We start from the raw sequence: 17,911 nt of genomic DNA on the forward strand, positions 1-17,911 counted from the left end.
TGATGTCCAATTCAGGCCCAATGCTTCTTCAGGAGCCCAGTCGCCATGAGTTCCCTTGGACATCTTTGACTCTGCAGTGGATTGCGGCCTTCACGGAGGCAACTTTTCAAAATGGTTTCCCATCCATGTGGTTCACCTTTGGTCTCCACATATCAGTCAGGCCTAAAGTCAGACCACCACGAAGAAGTATTCCCCAGTGAAAACTGCCCATGTTTGACCTCAGATTGTTCATCTTCTGAGACCAGGCCATTCATTGACTCCTTTATCTCAGAATCCTGAGGGTTCCCATTTCATCATCATTTGCTTCTCGAGAGGCTCGAGATTTCAATCTCAGTCCATTGGTGGATCCAGCAATGGTGTAAGCAAAGATTCATCCTATGCCGTGCTCCACACTCACTAGGCATAACATCAAGTTGAGGCTGACTCTCCTCCCATCCCTTTGCCTCTGAAGCAATATTTTAATGGGATGAGCAAGTCCCTGAGCAAGTGTATTTTCAAGGATTTGCGCATGATCCTCATAATAAAGAAGACATTAAGATAGACTACTTACCCCCCTCATTACACTGATGATGGCTTACACCTGTAAAATGCAGTGGTCTAGACATTTTTCTAGAAACAGAATTGAATTTGTCATTGGGCTCCCCAGTGGAACAGATAGCCTCTTTGTGGTGGTAGTAAGTAGGGCTGCAGAGGTGTTGATTTTACAGTTGTCCACAGTCAAAACTAATACTAACCGCTTGGCTGGAATTTTACAGCTTGAGCCTTCAACTTCAGACTCCTTGCTTCCAAGCATTTATTGAGTCTCTCACAGTGACCTGCTGCTGACCTTGCTCATCCCTGTCTGCAAGATATCCTATTGCTCAGCAACAGACTTGCACCAGGTGATCAAACCAGCTTGAAGCAACACCTTACTCCTTCCAGCCTTGTAATTCTTTGCTCTACAGGTAAAGTTAATGTAAATGCATTTCCCACTTCATCAACAAACAGGGATATGGGGAGTGAAATCTTGTCTGCCTTTCCCAAGACATCCGCATACTCTACGGGATGGCCAGGATGCAGAAAATTTCTTTTTGAGATGTGGCCTGGATATTATGGACTTTTTTTTATCAGGCCATGGATACACTTGTTGTGACCGAATGCTTTGTTTGAATGTGCACCTCTGTATTTCTCAGGCTTCCTAAACTTCCCTCATGGACATGCTCTTTGATTGGCCCACACAGGTGAAAAGGCATATTCGGAGATAGCAGAGCTATGTCTGTTTTTTTGGGTCTATGTTACTCTGCTCATCAATTACATAATCAGTATCTGTAATTTCAAGAAGCAAGCCTTGAAGCCTGTCCAGCATCTGTCTCTTCATTTTTTCTAGCTCCAACAGCAAGAGTGCTGTAAGGGATGGGACCAACAACTAATGCAACAGCCCTCCTCTTTATCTGCCAAGCCATTTTAGTTTCCCCTCCTGCATCCATCTGAGACTGGTAGAAGGCTGGTTTCAATATTTTTGTTTTGGCTGGTGTGTGACTACCTTGTTCACTGTAGTTACGTCATCTGTTTCTTGACTTCTACTCCCCACATTCCCCCAGTTTTTGTCCAAACATCAGTGGATCATGACGATATGATGATGCTAGCCCAGGTTCAGTTATCCTTGGTTCCCAGAGACTGGATGGTGTTTTTTTGCTTCTAAGATGGATATTAATGCCAATCCTGCAGTCTCACAGGAAGCATGTTCACTTTATGTTGAGATAAGAAATGTCTAATTCACTCAGCCCCTCAAGTATTCACAAAGATCATGTTGGTGATCATTGTCCATATTCATATGTCAGGATACATGTATTTCTGTACCTTGATGACTGGCCTTTGAAGGTGAACTAACTACAGCTACTCTTGGCCCTCCAGCAGAAGACTGTTTCATTGCTGTCTACCCTGACTTCTTGATCAACAAACTGAAATTCCTTATTTGGATGTGCAGAGAATTCTCTTTATAGTTGCCACCCTGGACAGAGTGGCATCAAGGGTCTTTCCACCCCTGCATCGAGACCAGGGCATTCAGTCAATGGTCCTAATGTTTTAGGAACAAGCACTTGTGGGCTGGATCGATCTGAAGCCTATTGAACCTGCGACCGTGTGGATCCTGCTGGAGCCTCATGTCCATTCGCAAATGTGACTCTTCAGGCAAACCTTTGCCTTTATCTGGCCAGCACTGCAGGTTACCTCTTGGATAACATTTGTATTTCAAACGAAGTAACTCAGGATCTGTGGTGAGGATAATGGGTGAGCACCTGGCATGTGACAGACCATTATTATTGTCTCTACTAAAACTTATAGAAGTGACAAATACTTCATCTCTGGGCTGCAGTTGCCACCTGGCAGATGTGGAGATCAGAAGTCTCAGTTTGTTGGCAGAGTAGCTCCAATATATCAGTGCTTTGGACTTGTGCACCATCTAGCTGGTGGGCAAGTCTTTTCTGCATTCTTTCAAAGTAAGTTCAGTTGAAATCCTGAAGAACAACACAACTGCAATGTGATACTGAAGCAAGCAGGGTTGAATTTGGGACCCATGTCCTCCAGAGGCTACAAGGCTTGTTTATCTTCCTAAGAGTCATTCACCTCAACATCAGGATAGATGAACTGATCATGTGTAGCAGCTGGATTTGGCACAGGGCATCTTCACTCAGAAGGGTGATCTGTTTGCTATGGCTGAGATTGCCCATGCCTTGCCTTTTGTGCCTAGAAATATCCTCCGTGAGTGTCCCTATGAGATGCTTTCCATCTTTGGTGGTTCTGAGGCCTCTTGTATACATTTTTACCTCTGCTACTATCAATCATATCCTAAAGAAGGCCAAGCAGAACTGGTCTCCGCCTATTCTGGTAGGCCCAAGCTAGTGTCCATTCAATTTAAGGAGGAATTAGACCCATATGATTGTATCTATATTGAATGGACATTAAGGAACATTGATGGTCTACTCTTTGGGGTTCCTTAGCTCTTCATGTTTGTGTAGACACAGCATTATTTGTTTGTCATTTAGCACTGTGCAAACATTCAGGAGCAGTGAGTGCTAAGCAGTAAACATTTAGGATACTTGGGTGCATCTCTCTGCGTTACCGATTGTGTTTTGACATTTTCAAAATTCTCATCTGTTGATTTTTGTTGAAATCTGTAAAAGAAAAAAAACTTTATTACATGAAACTGTTGTTGTTTGTCTAGTATGTGCTCCAGGTTCTGTGTATTAAAAATGGCAGCTGCTGTTTCGTAATTGGAGGCCTTTGTGATGGGACAGTTTGAGGAATCAAATACTTTTGTGCTTGAAGAGCACAAAGAAAATGCAAATGCCATTGTTCAGGAGGTAGTATAATTTGCTACTTGGAGAAAGTTATTGGGTAGGATGGACAGGCAGCAAGAAATGATTGGATGTAGGAATAGATGCCTCATGCAGTTAATAGTTCCAAGGCTTTGAGATAAGTTACAGGCTGAAGTATTAAACACGTTCAACATGTCTTTCAATGGCACAAGGATTAGAGTAAACACCAGAAACAACCAAGAAAACAAAAACTGAGAAGTACACAGGTACTTCACAACATATTTCATTTTGCACAATGACCCTGCAGCAAAGCGGCTGACTATACTTCAGAGAATAAATAGGTGGAGATGAAAACCAACTAAATGGCATTTCACAAATTTCCTCGGAATATGAGTCACCAGCACCAAAGAGAGGTTTCTATCATAGCAATGCAAGAGTGAGGAAAGAGGCAACTGGAACCTCTACCAAATAACTATATGTGGCATTCCAATCACAAAGATTTTGAGGTTTCTCCTAGATCAGAATATTAGCAGGCAGTAAGACAAATGAGCACCGGAGAGCCATATGTGGTTACTATATTGAATAGCTGCAAACATCAAGAAACCTTCTAGCAAGGCATATGTCAGGCACACACTTGGTCCCAACAGACGAGACTACACTGGAGCTGATGCTGGACCTCCACTCCTTCTCTGGATGTTGCAAGATCCACGGACGGAACTCCTAGATCCCACATTGTCCCAATGGGGGAAGGTAAGAAGGATCTTCTCAGTGATGGTACTGCACTACTTAACAGGAGGTGTCACTCCTGAAACCTTCTGTGTTTGTGAAGGTGGGCATTTAAGGGACCACAACCTCTGGTTTCATAAAGACACAATACACTGGAAACAGAAAAAAAGAGGCAATTACCATCAATACACTTAAGAACCTCTAACCACACTAACAACAGATTAACTGTAGTAACAAACATGGATTTCTTCAGAATCTTTGCATGAGAACAGGACCTCTAAGTTCTAGGGAAATAATCTCTGAGGCTCTCGAGGATGAACTTGAAATACTGATTGGAGTCTCTGATACTCCCAGGGTAAACTCAGAACATAGATTGGAGTTAGGGACACTCCCAAGATTGTACTCGGAACATGAGCTGGAGTTGCTGACATTCCCAAGGTTACACTAGGAATATAGATTTGTTTTTAGCACTCCCATGGTTACACTTGGTACATTGGTTGGAGATAAGGACACTCCCAAGGTGTACTAGAAACAAGGTTACACTTGGTACAAAGGCTGGAGTTACTGACACTCCCAAGATTACACTCTTTACTTAGGTTGGTTTTTGGGACACTCCCAAGTCATTCTAGAAACAAGGTTACGCTCAATACATAGATTGGAGTTAATGACAATACCCAGACTACACTTAATACTTAAGTTGCAGGAAACAAGTTTCATGCAAACATCAGTCGCTCTAATTGAAATTTCCTCCTGACACTCCTGTTTATCGGAGAAACTCAGAATTAAGTTTCTAGTTCTTCTGTCATAATGCCAAGGTTTAAGGAGGTCCTGAGTAAGGACAAGCAAAGAGCGCTGGAGGAAAATGACAGAGAAAGAACTGGAGACAAATTTATAATCTTGAAGATGAAGATACTCAGGCCTGCTTGCTAAAATTAGAAGATTAGTGCATACTAACCCGAAGAGAACGTGCTTAGTTGTGTCTAGTACTTTAACTGGAATCCAAAGACCACAGGAGTCTTGATGCACGAAGTTCAAGAGGAGGTGGAATCTTAGCTCATGCAGGAAGATACTATAAGCATTGTGGAAGCCAGGATCATATGATGATCAGGAAGCTTTGAAAGAGTAGAGCGCCGGAAGTTCCAGGCTACTCAGGAGGGGAGTGCAGGGACGATGATTGCACAGGATGGGGATGAGGCCAGGCATCGATGCAGGTTCAGGGGTAGTATTTATGCTAGAAGAAAAGAGTGATCCAGAAGGCAAATGTTTGTATGGAAGCATGAAATATTCCAGTGAACCTGGGGAAGATCACGTGTTACATACAACGGATAAGAGGCCTTGCAGATGGCAGGTGCAAACAGTAATTGGCAACAATAGACGGGTACAACTGAGCCCCAAGTGCATGATGGTACAATTCAGTGGTTCACAGTGGATGCATAGCTATCCTAAAAGGACACATGACAATCTGCAGATGCACAACAGAATAAACTTGCATAGCAACAGAACAGGAGGGTCAATGATTTAGGCTTTCTTGGAGGGGAATCATGGCGTGCTCGAGACTGGAAGGCACCACAAGGGACACATTACTTGGAGTACCCGGGGCAGGGAGGCACCACATGTGAAGGGTGACATGAGCCCAGTGAGTAAAGCCCACTGCACATAGGGCACAAGATGGATTTGTTACAGCATAAATTGGTGATTTATTATTGGATCCATCTCTCAGCAACAAAGATTGTGCATGAGATACCTTTAAAGGCTAGACAACAAGTAATTTTATTTCCTTACCCCAAACCAAATAAATCTCTGCAGCCTATGCACGGGTTGTGCCCTCTAAAAAGACATGTAATGACAACTTGATTTAAAATTACCCTATGCCAAAAGGCATGCCATTGCAGGAAGACATCTTTGACAAGTGTGGACTTAAAGTGCACTAATCTATCGACGCACATAGGTTTGTTACTGTGGTAAGAGGAAAGGATTACCAGTGTGCAATATTGTCGTTCAACCTAGTGTCTGTTCATTGAATGTTTACCAAATTTCTAGCAATTGAACATAATCATATATCCAAATATGAAGTCCATGTTTACACATTTTTAAATGACTAGCTAGTAAAGGAGAATTCTATCATGTATGTGCAGAAAGGCACAGCCAGGATGATGCTCAATTACCAGTGAACTTGAAAACATTAAGCCCAAGACATATCCAAGAGATGGAATTCTTTACTGTCTATTTAAACTCAATAGCCACCTTGGTTTAATCAAATTTAGAAAGTGGTGACATTTCAGTGAAAACAGGTCACCAACCAGATTTAAAAATCTGACAGGACTGCAGTGAAGATATTAGGAATGATGATGTTGTACATTACATTAGCTACATATGTCATTCATACATAGGAAACCTTTATGAATGCATATTATAGCCCTAATCACATACTTGGTGAGGAGGCAATGTGGGTGGATTGGTATCATTTAGTAATTGTGTCAGAAAGATCTTATAAAAGTCTGCAATAGTGAATACACAAGAACATCAGTCTTCAAATCTATGGTTACCATTATAACAGATACCTCTGTCTTAAATGGGAAGCACAAATGAATGGCATCATAGTAGAAGCAAGTGGAATTAACTAGACTGTAATGTGGAAATCAATGTATTTATAACTCAGGATGATTGATGTAGTTTACAAAAAATTTCAAAATCATTTGAAGAAGTTAGTGTTGTTACAGTTGGAAAGCAGAAAAACAAATTAATAATTAAACAAAATGGAAATGTTTTATTTGCAGCTAAGGTGGACCTGCTTGCTTCAGAAGGATCCATGGACCACAACCCCTGCCGGTCATCTACTCTAAGATGCTAAGGGCCAGATGTACGAAAGGACTTAGCATTTCTTAACGGCCCGAAATGCAGAATAGAGGCCAATAGGGAATCACAAATAGGGATTTCCTATTTTTGATTTCCTAAGCACATGTTTAAAGCATTTCCTAAATGCAAAATGGACATTTTAGGAAATGTTATTACCATCAACTCCAAATTGATGGTAAGTTTATAAAGTGCCATGTAGCATGCAAAAGCCTGTAGGGCATTTGTGTGCTTTGCATTTACAATACTTCTTTTCTTTTCTTCTTTTGAGTGCATCAAGGTGGGCCATAGGCCTCTAGGCACCCTTGGGTTTGCATTTCCTAAGTTGCGATTTCCTATTACGAAATCACAAATTTGGAAATGCAAAAACCATTTGTACCTTGGGTCTATAGGTCCATATGTAAGAATGGCTTAGCTGTTCTTAAATAGTGATTTCTAGTCTTCAGGAATCACTATTAGGAAATCTCAATTTTTGTACATAAAATTTTGCATTTCCTAAATGGCAATTTCTTATGATTCGCTATTTAGGAAATGCTAAATAGGAATTTCGTACATCTGGTCCTAAATCCCCGATTGCGAGTTTCTTGGTACTGGCAGGGTGGAAACTCAGCATGCACAATTAATCTTGCTAGGCAGTAACACCATGCCAGTATCAGTCAGTTACACCCAATGAGGAACCAGCCATAAAACCACAAATAATTCCCAGTTTAATGGGATTTTACATATACATTTTTCAACTGCTCTGAGAAGGTGGTAAATAGAAGTGGGGCCTCTGTGTGAGGTGTGTGGCTGGAGCACTGGGAAGTAGGGGATCAAATGGGAAACTAAGGCCCTCATTACGAACTGAGCGGGAAATCCCACCGAGTTCGGTGCTAGTGGTCGAAAAAACTACTGCCACCACGTTGAAGACCCCGCCGGACCAATAAACAACATTCCGCTGGGCAGGAACAGTGTTTCCGCCTGCGGGCCCAGCGGAATGCAGGGCCTGTACGTTTCCGCCGGGTCCACAGTGAACCGGGGTCAATGTAGCATTGCGGCAGGTGCAGCAGCACCCATCGCGCATATCACTGCCCGAAAATCAGGCAGTGACATGCGCGATGGGGCTGTGCACGGGACCCCTGCACTGCCCATGCCAAGTATAGGGGACCCCGGGGCACCCATTCTGCCAGCCTTTCTCTGGCGGGCTAAACCACCAGGGAAAGGCTGGGGAAAAACAGGTTCTTTATCCGTCAGGCAGCGCTGCTAGCAGCATTGCCCTGTCGGATAAGGAACTCCGCCATCGCCAGGCTGCCTGGCGGCAGTGGCGGAGTTCCGCCTGGGGCGGTCTCGCCATGAACATTATATGGTGGTCCGGACCGGTATGCCAGTGGCGGTAATTACTGCCATGTTCATAATGACCGCCTAAGTTCATGCAGGGGTAGCATTGTTTGCAGCCCTGCCAGAAAACAATGGAGAAAAACGTGGCTGCTGATGCAGCCAATGTCTCATGTAATGTTAACAGGTGACATTACTGCCCCATAAAACTGGGCTCACTGTTTGAGCATTGAGGGAAATCGGGTACTAGAACACCAACCTACTCCGAATCAGGCTGAGCAGATTTCTATCCAACAGTTCCACTTGGCCTGACTCATACTCATGGATCTTCAACCACCGTGCATACATCACATTTCCATCTTCTACCATCACACAACACACACCTCCGAGCTGTAAAAGAGCAACAGTGACATCTAGAGCAATCTTACGCTTAGAAGCACACAAAATGCCAAACACACTTTGAGAAATTGGTTTGTTGGTTGACTGGGGTGTGAGCCATGGTTAAGCAGCAGCCACACTTTCTTCCAGGGTGAGGCACAAAAAAGTCACTAATCTAACCCGTGCTTGACATTGGGTAGCGTGGCACAAAAAACAAGCTAACCTTACAAGCAATGTGTTAAGTATTTCTGCAGAACATAAAGAACAACACAGTGAAAACACAATAAAAAGCCCACACCTATTCAGGTAAAAAAAATGTAATAAATTAAATTACTTGTCACCAAAACCATCAAAATCCAATTATTAGAATCAGAGTTATGAATTTTTAAAGTTTAATGTTCAAAATATCAAGTCCTCAGTTTTGGAAAGTGGTCATGTAGGCACCTTTAGCACCACAACCAAGGGTCCAGGGGTGGATGGATACTACTTGGGAGGTTCAGGACTCCCTCAGGCTGGGTCAAGGTGTGGGTTCAGAATGGTGGGAGCCTGTTATGTCCCTGTGGCTTTGAGCAGGAGGCCAGCTAAATTAGCCATTGGAGTCACTTCTAAAGTCCTTGCTGCAGGTGAAGATGTAGGGCTGCACAGCAGTGCTAGCCTCTGAATGTTCAAGGCAGGCTCCAGGCAGCAAAACAGTCCTTCCAGGTATATCAGCAGTCTAGTAGAGTGCCCCGCAGGACATAGCAGCAGCAAGTCCTCTGAGAGTCCTTCTGCGCGTCCAGTAGTTATCTGAAGACAGGGTTTTAGAGCCCTAATTTTATGTTTGGTCTGCATGGCACACGCTTGCACACTGTGCTTGTGAAGTCTTGAAAAGGACTTTGAACTCGCCGCATACTTACCTGAGCTTTCTTTGGCTTATTCCAATGACGCTCTATTATACCGGCTTCTGATTGGACAGCACTTCGTCTGCTGTGACTTCCTGCTCTGCTTTGCCATCCATGCCATCGTCTGGAGTCTGGACAAAGTACAGCTTCCGGTCACTGCCAGTGGCTACTGACCAGTGTCCTTCCACTAGCTACTCAACCTTTTGCAGGTACTTTTTTTCCCCCAATTACGACCAGCATTCTTAAGCATTGGTGAAGGATTTGAGGATATGTTGTGAGAACCCATCTATAAAACAGTATAGTCTGTCTGTAGTTTCCTCAACCCCCTAGATGTTCTATGGTGAATTGTACAAGCTATATTGAAAATCAAAATAACTTCAGCATTACATTGAATAATAGCACAATTTCTTTTTAATAACAATTTACACCCCTATTTCACTTGGTGACTCTCAATCAGCAGCACAGAATGATTGCGTAGTTTGTATTTGGTTTTCTTGCCTTAGAGGCTCACCTCATGCGAAAATGCTGATCATGTGATCCCAATGTTGTGGTACCTCAGGGAGCAGAACACAGCAATCAAGACAGGTAAAAGAACAGCTTTTCATCTCTCTCAGTACCAATGTCCCCCTCTCTGTTTGCGTGGCAGTTGCACAGCTTCCTTCATTTCAGTATCCCTTGCTCCCATTATCTCCCCTCGATCACTTTCTCACTCTTCACCCTCCTCCTTGCCACCATTACTCAGCCCTCCCTCCCTCCCTTTGTCTCTGCTGGGAAGCGTCTCTCCATGACTATGCACACACCCTGTCTGAGACTGATGCTCACAGAAAGGCACGCAGAGCATAGGGTGGAAAGTAAACAAGGCCGGGAAATCACCGCAAACACCCTGTGCGCACCACATCATAAGGATATGAAACATGAACAGGCCAGTTATGGAGCAGAGAGATAATAGGCAATGAAGTAAATGGCAAAGTAGACATTTGTAAAAGAGAAGGAAGCATTGCCATTCAGAACTATGACCACACCAGGAGAGGCTGTCACTGTCATTTGAAGACAATCAGTTGTTTTATTTCAAGATTTCTGGAGTTTTAGTGGCTAGTGATGAACAGCCAACAAACACTGTGTGCAGTGGCTAAGAGACGTTCTTTGCTACTTTGTTCTACATTGAAAACGTTTTTGTTAATTAATCCTCTTTCAATTGCAGTAGTTAAAACTGCACCTTGTGTGCGGATGATTAATGTATGTACTCATATACAATCAGGGATGTGGAGGAAATCCCAGTTAATTGAGTTACAGTATATTTTTTAGGTTTCATCTGAGACTACACCTGCGCTGTTGCTTGTAAGGCATTTTGTTTGCATACAGGGTGCTTAGAAACTGCCCACTACTTATCATTCGTAGGTTTCATAGTTAGTCCTGTTTGCTGGTTCATATTTGGTCAGCACATGCTGGCTTCACTTTGGATATTCTTTCTGCTAGTGTGTTTCCTTTATCCCTGGACCAATTGACCAAGTAAAGCTTCCTCTTTTTTTGGGAGTGTTCAGAGACGGATCCACATCTCATCTGCCTTTGGTGTCTGGAGCATAACGAGGACCCGAAGTCTTTCCATGTACCCGAAGGCTTTGAGGGAGTGGTCCCTGAAACTCATGGTGGCCTGGCACTCAATTCCGCATCGCTCCCAGTCTCGTTCAGGAGGAAAGTCAGGAGACCGCTCGCAGAGTCATCACCACTCCTCTTCGTCCAAGTCATCGGGGCAATCAGGTCACAAGAAGAAGTAATTTAAGAAGGCCAAATGGTGTTCGACTTCACCCTTTTGCTTGGACAATGCGGGAAGAGCACTGACGCTCTTGGCCTCCGCTTTCGGAGCCTGCGTCTGGATCAACTCTGTGCCTCCCCTACTTTCTGGGAGCCGGTGCCACCCCTGCCCAGCTAAGAAAGTTCTATGAGGCCATGCGCCTCATCTTTGGGCAGACCGACCTACCCTCGGTGCCTTCGGGCCCAGGAGAGTCGGTGAGGGCCCCCTCAGGTTCCACATTGGTGACTTCGGCCCCGGCTCGGCCACCTCAGGTTCCACTTTGGTGACTTTGGCCCCAGCTTCAGGGGGCACCTCCAGATCTATTCTTGGATCTATCCCGACACCGGTCGTGCCAACGCAACATTCCCCGTCGATGTGCCTGACATCGGTTGGGCCCTCAATTGATGTCAATCCAATACTTATCCCTGGCGACCCAGAGCCAGATCGGCATCGCTCAATGCCTATTCTGTTTTCCACGGGCTCTTCTAGGCCCAGGGCAGATCCAGACTCTTATTTCTATGGTAATGGATATGTTGATAGTGTAGAGGGTTCGCTGGACCCTTTAGAATACCAGCTTGACCCGGACATGGACTGGGTTCAGGATTGAGGACTAGATACCTCTCTTGATGTTGGCATGCTTTCTCCCCCTACCATGATTATAGAGGAGAAAGCTTCATACTCCATGGTGGTTCCATGGTGGTAAGAAGGGCTGCTGAGGTTTTCGACCTTGAGCTTCCTTCTGTGGAGGTCAGGACTAACCTCCTGACTGACGTGCTTCAGCCTGGGGCTTCTAGTTTGGAAGCCCTCCTTCCCTTTAATGAAGCTCTTACAGACGTCCTACTAGGTACCTGGTCCAAACCTAGCACAGGGGCTCCTGTGAATAGGACAGTTGCCCGCTGCCTTTGGCCTGCACTGACATACCCTAAATTCCTGATCCAACATCCTATGCCTGAGAGCCTTGTGATTGAGGCTGCTTCTTCATCTGACACATTCCTTCCGCTCCCTCAGGTAGGGAATCAAAAAGATTGGATACCTTTGGGAAGAAAATGTTTTCTTCCACCAGTCTAGCGCTGCGGTCCGTGAACACTGCATGCCTTTTGGGCCAATACTCCCATACTCTCCGGGATACGGTTGTGCAAGTGCACCCTCAAGTCCCAGAGGAGGCCCGGGCAGTTCTCTCCCAAGCTGTTTCAGATGGGAGAGATGCAGCAAAGTTTGATTTGTTGTAGACTGTATACGACCGACTCACTAGGTAGACCGGTTACATCGACAGTGGCCTTGAGGCGCCATGCCTGGTTGAGGATGTCTGGCTTTTCAGAGGATGTCCAGCAATCTTTTATGGACATGCCCTTTGATGGCACCTGTCTGTTTGGAAAGAAAGCAGACTCAGCGCTCAAGCACTTTAAGGACTCCTGGCCTACGGCTCAGTCCCTTGGCCTCATAGCTGCGCCTTGTCCCCCTAAGACTGCTTTTTGCCCCTTTCGTGGCTACGGAGGGGCACCCAGACATGTTCATTTCCAACTGGCCACCTACCCGCATTTACTTCGCTTCTGCGTGGACGTGGGATCCCATGTACTCATGGATTAGGGAGACAGCGGCCCACCCAATCCACCCCACCCCATCCACTGCCTCCAAGCCTTCCTAGTCTGTTGGAATATCCTGGACCAGTTGGCTACAGAATTCGCCAATACCTGCCCCGCTGGGAATCCATCACCATGGACAGGTGGGTGTTGTAAATTGTCTGAAGGGCCAAGGGTGCCATAGAGCAGGGTCCCTGTGCCAAAAGTAGTTCATGGTTGTTATTCCTGCTACTTTCTGGTGCCCAAAAAGGACAAGGGCTTTTTCCCTATCCTAGATCTCCAGTCCCTCAATCTCTTCATCCAGAAGGAGAAGTTCAAAATGCTAACTCTAGCTCAGGTCCTATCAGCCCTGAAGACTGGATGGTAGTGTGGGACTTTCGACGATGCCTATTTCCACATTACCGTCCTCCTGGCCCACAAACATTACTTGCTATTCATTATAGGTCACAAGCACTTTTAGTTCACCATGCTCCCCTTCGGCCTTACCAGTGCCCCTCGGGTGTTCACAAAAGTGATGGTAGTGGTTGCAGCTGCGCAGGTTAGGGGTTTCAGTCATCCCCTATCTCGATGCCTGGCTGTTGAAGGCAAACTCTCCTCAGGCTGTTGTCTTCCACCTCCAGACTACAACGAACCCCCTGCATTCACTGGGGTTCACTATAAACGTGCTGAAGTCACACCTGGCTCCCTCTCAGATGCTCACTTTCATCTGAGCTGTTCTGGACACACGCAGTTCCGGGCTTATCCTCCTGAAAAGTGAGTCCAGGATAATCGGGCTATGATTCTGAGGTTTCAACCTCTATCCTGGATTTTGGTGAAAATGACTCTGAGGCTGCTGGGCCTTATGGCCTCCTGCATCCTGCCGGTCCAACATTCCCGATGGCATATGCAGGCTCTGCAGTGGGACTTGAACGGCAGATCTCTCTCCCTTCCCCAAACAGATCTCACAGTAGTGACAGATGCCTCACTCCTGGGATGGGGTGGCCACATGGGAGAGGCAGAGATCAGAGGCCTCTGGTCTCTGCCAGAGTCCAGGCTCCACATCAACCTTTTGGAGCTCCGGGAAATCCAACTGGTTTTGTAAGGATTCCTTGCCTCTCTCAAATGGAAAGTGGTGCAGGTGTTCACCGACAACACTACCGCCATGTGGTACTGCAACAAGTAGGGTGAAGTGGGGTTGTTGACCCTCTGTCAAGAGGCTCTTCACCTCTGGACATGGGCCTCACTGGTGGTTCAACATCTGGCAGCCTCACCGAATGCCAGAACAGACAAACTCAGCTGTCAATACATAGTCGATCACGAATGGCGTCTCTGTCTGGAGGTGGCACAAGATCTCTTTCAGGAGTGGGGAGAGCCTTGGTTTGATCTGTTCGCCTCCACAGAGAAAGCACAATATCAGCTGTTTTGTGTGTTGGAGTTTCTATGGCGGCACTCGCTCAGTGACGCGTTTCGTCATGATTGGAGCTCAGGCCTCCTTTATCCCTTCCCGCCAATACCATTTCTGCCCAGAGTTCTAAAGAAGATCAGGCATGACTGGGCCCAAGTAATCCTTGCGACTCTGTACTGGGCACAAAGAGTATGGTATCCTGAGCTAATGAGAATTGCCATTGATCCTCCGATCAGACTGCCCCTTTGTGAGGATCTTCTGTCGCAGCAGCAGGGGATGGTCCTTCACCCGAACCTGTCCAGTCTCTGCCTCCTTGCGTGGAGATTGAGCACCGGCAGTTGACAGCTTTAGACTTACCGCCCCAAGTCTGTGATGTTATCGTGGCAGCTAGGCGTCCCTCCAACAAAATGGTATATGCCTGTTGGAAAATGTTTTGGCATGGTGTTTCAAGAAGTCTGCTGATCCCCTTTGTGCAGCTCTCTCGGAGGTTCTCCTCTTCATTCTTTCTCTTGCCCAGCAGGGCTCTGCTCTGTGCACCGTCAAGGGTTATTTGTCTGCCATCTCTGCCTTTTTAAGGCTGCCAGACAAACCTTCTCTGTTCAAATCTCCCGTTGTTGGGAGGTTTCTTACAGGACTCACCCACATGTTCCCTCCTATCCCGTTCATAATGCCCCAGTGGGATATGAACTTGGTCCTCACATATCTCATGGGTGCTTCTTTTGAGCCACTCCACAACTGTCCCCTATGGCTCTTGACTCTTAAAACTGCCTTCTTGCTTGCCATCACCTCTGCTTGCAGAGTGAGTGAGCTCCAGGCTGTCTCTTTGAAGCCACCATTTCTGGCTGTCCATCCTCACAAGGTGGGTCTTCGTACCTGGGCTTCCTTCCTTCCAAAAGTGATGACATATTTTCATGAGTGCCGATCAATCACCTTGCCTTCATTTTACTCACCCCCACATCCATTTCATGAGGAGGCGAGACTCCACCGCCTGGATCCAAAAAGAGCATTGACGTTCTACCTAAATTATACCAAAGATTTCCGAGTGGACAATCAACTCTTTGTGGGTTATGTGGGTGCGAAGAAAAGAAGGGTGATGGAGAAGAGGACCATCTTGTGATGGGTAGCCCTCTGCATCAAAATGTGCAACGTTTTGGCAAAAAAGCAACTCCCTAAGGGTTTGCATGCTCATTCTACCAGAGCAACTGCTGCTACCACAGCGTTAGCATGCAGAGTTTCAGTCCTGGATATCGGCCAGGCAGCAACGTGGGCATCCCTGCACACGTTCACTAAACATTACTGCCTGGATAGTCAGGTCTGCAGAGACGGCTACTTCGGCTGTTCGGTCCTGCAGGACGTTTTGTGTGATCTTAGTTTGCAGCCCACCACAGGGATGGTATTGCTCGGGTATCTATTCTCAGCTAAGGAATTTGCAGCTAGAAGTCTCTAGCAGATGATTAAGTTACTTACCTTCGGTAATGAAATATCTGTTGGAGACATATTCTAGTTGTAGATTCCATACTGACCCACCCATCTTCGCTCTGCGAACTGATTTCTAGGGAGAGGAACTTCCCTTTAAGGTCCCTAGTTTTGGTGCACCATTCTCAGTGTTCTTCATGGCTCTGTGCTACTGACATGGAAAGTTGTGAAAAGAAACTGATGTCAGTACACCGGGGTGGCGCTTTAATATACGACCGTAATGTCATCACTGTGACCATGGCGCCTGTGGAGTCTACCAACACCACCTAATGTCGTGCATGGGTACTGCTTGAAGAAAAATCTCCAGATCCAGTCTGACGCCGGGGGAATCTCTAAGGTAGGGAATCTGCAACTAGAATATGTCTTTACCAGATATATCATTACCGAAAACAAGTAACATGTTCTTCAGCCTCTGCTAATCCTATTATGATGTGATTGTCTGGGGTGAATTCACAAAGTCTCAACTGTCTGTTACACCAAGTCATGTGACCTAAAGCAGACTGCAGGCACAGAGGATTAAGTACAGGAAAATTCCAACTTTCTAAAAGTGGCACTTTGAAACTAGTAATGATAAATTAGACTTTACCATTAAAGCCGGGTTAGCATTATAAGTTCATATATACCAAACATGAAATCTACTACTTCTAATTAAGAAATTACAGCTTAATAAATATAATAACTATGCACTACCCTAACTTTTGAAAAAACTTACCATTGCTGCCTCCGGATTATATCTCCCATCTATTCTACAATTGTTTATATATTTTTACCATGTATGCCTATTACTTTTATTATTCTTGTCATGTATTGTTTATAATGTCTGTAAAGCGCTTTAATACCCTCGAGTCACGTTTGCTCTTTAAAATACTTGAAAAATAAAATAAATAAATAAGGAATCCCCAATGCTATCCTATTTGTGGAGTAAGCCTCACAGTAGTATAAAAACACATTTGGGAGTTTTTCACTACTAGGACACGTAAAACTAAAAAGTACATGTCCTACCTTTTAATTACACAGCACCCTGCCCTATGGGCTACCTAGGGCCTACCTTAGGGATGACCTATATATAATAAATGGGGAGTTTAAGGCTTGGCAAGAGGTCTTAAATGCCAACTCAGCATGGCAGTGGGAGACTGCCTTCAGACTGCAATGGCAGACCTGGAACATGTTTTAAGGTGCTACTTAAGTGGGTAGCACAATAAGTGCTGCAGGCCCACTGGTAACATTTAGTTTACAGGCCCTGAATATATAGTATATCCCCCTACAAGGAACTTACGTGTAAATTAAATATGCCAATCAGGTATATGCCAATCAAACCATGTTTTAGGAAGACAGCACAAGCTCATTACCACTGGGTAACAGTGGTCAAGTGCACGCAGTTCTAAGGGCCAACAAGCAAAAATCCAGCAAAAAGTAGGAGGAGGAATGCAAAAAATTGAGTGGCGATCCTGTAGAGAGTGGCATTTCCAACACACACCCCACAATTTACACTACCCCTCTGTCATACACCCTCAGACATCGCAGATCTCATCACACATAACCCAGACAGTCGCATTATCACAGAAACTGGACATTATATTAGCTACCTGTGAAAAAGGGTAGACCATTGAAGTGCCTGCTCCTTTGTATTCAAGACACTATACAGATGGCTATTATCCATGGTTTTCGGTGTCTGTCGGTTTGTTGACATAGACATCCCTGAACTTACTTGCCTCTGCTCATCCTCTTTAGTAACCTCACCAAGTCCTCTGAAGCGTCTTTGTTGTGCCTTTTAGCACTTTGAAAAAATTGCTTCTCCTTGATGGCAATGCACTCTTTCTTCTATTGGTGACTTCCTCTCCTTACCAAAACAGTACTGACAGTTCTCTGAATCTCAGGGCATGGCCTAACTTAGTGTCCCAGGTGTAGTATCAGAATACATCACAACAAGGCATCTGAATCAAATATCTCTGCCAGGCAAACTACTGAGGGCTTGCAGTACTCAGCCATTGTATGCCTGGGAAAGCCATGCTGAAATACACTTGAGTATCCAACACAACAGAGCTCAAGGCACCATAGTTTGAAGTAAGTAGATCTGTGCATGAGCATTGTGTGTCTTCATTGAGGCATGATGCAGATGGTTAGATAGCGAAATGAGATGCCCAGGATATACACAACTCCCCAGTGGCAGGAAGAAGAAGAAGACTGGAAATATTAAAAACATGCTTCAAAAGCAGGAAAGCATCAACGAA

This window comes from Pleurodeles waltl, chromosome 1_2 (assembly GCF_031143425.1).
Source record: "Pleurodeles waltl isolate 20211129_DDA chromosome 1_2, aPleWal1.hap1.20221129, whole genome shotgun sequence".
NCBI lineage: Eukaryota > Metazoa > Chordata > Amphibia > Caudata > Salamandridae > Pleurodeles > Pleurodeles waltl.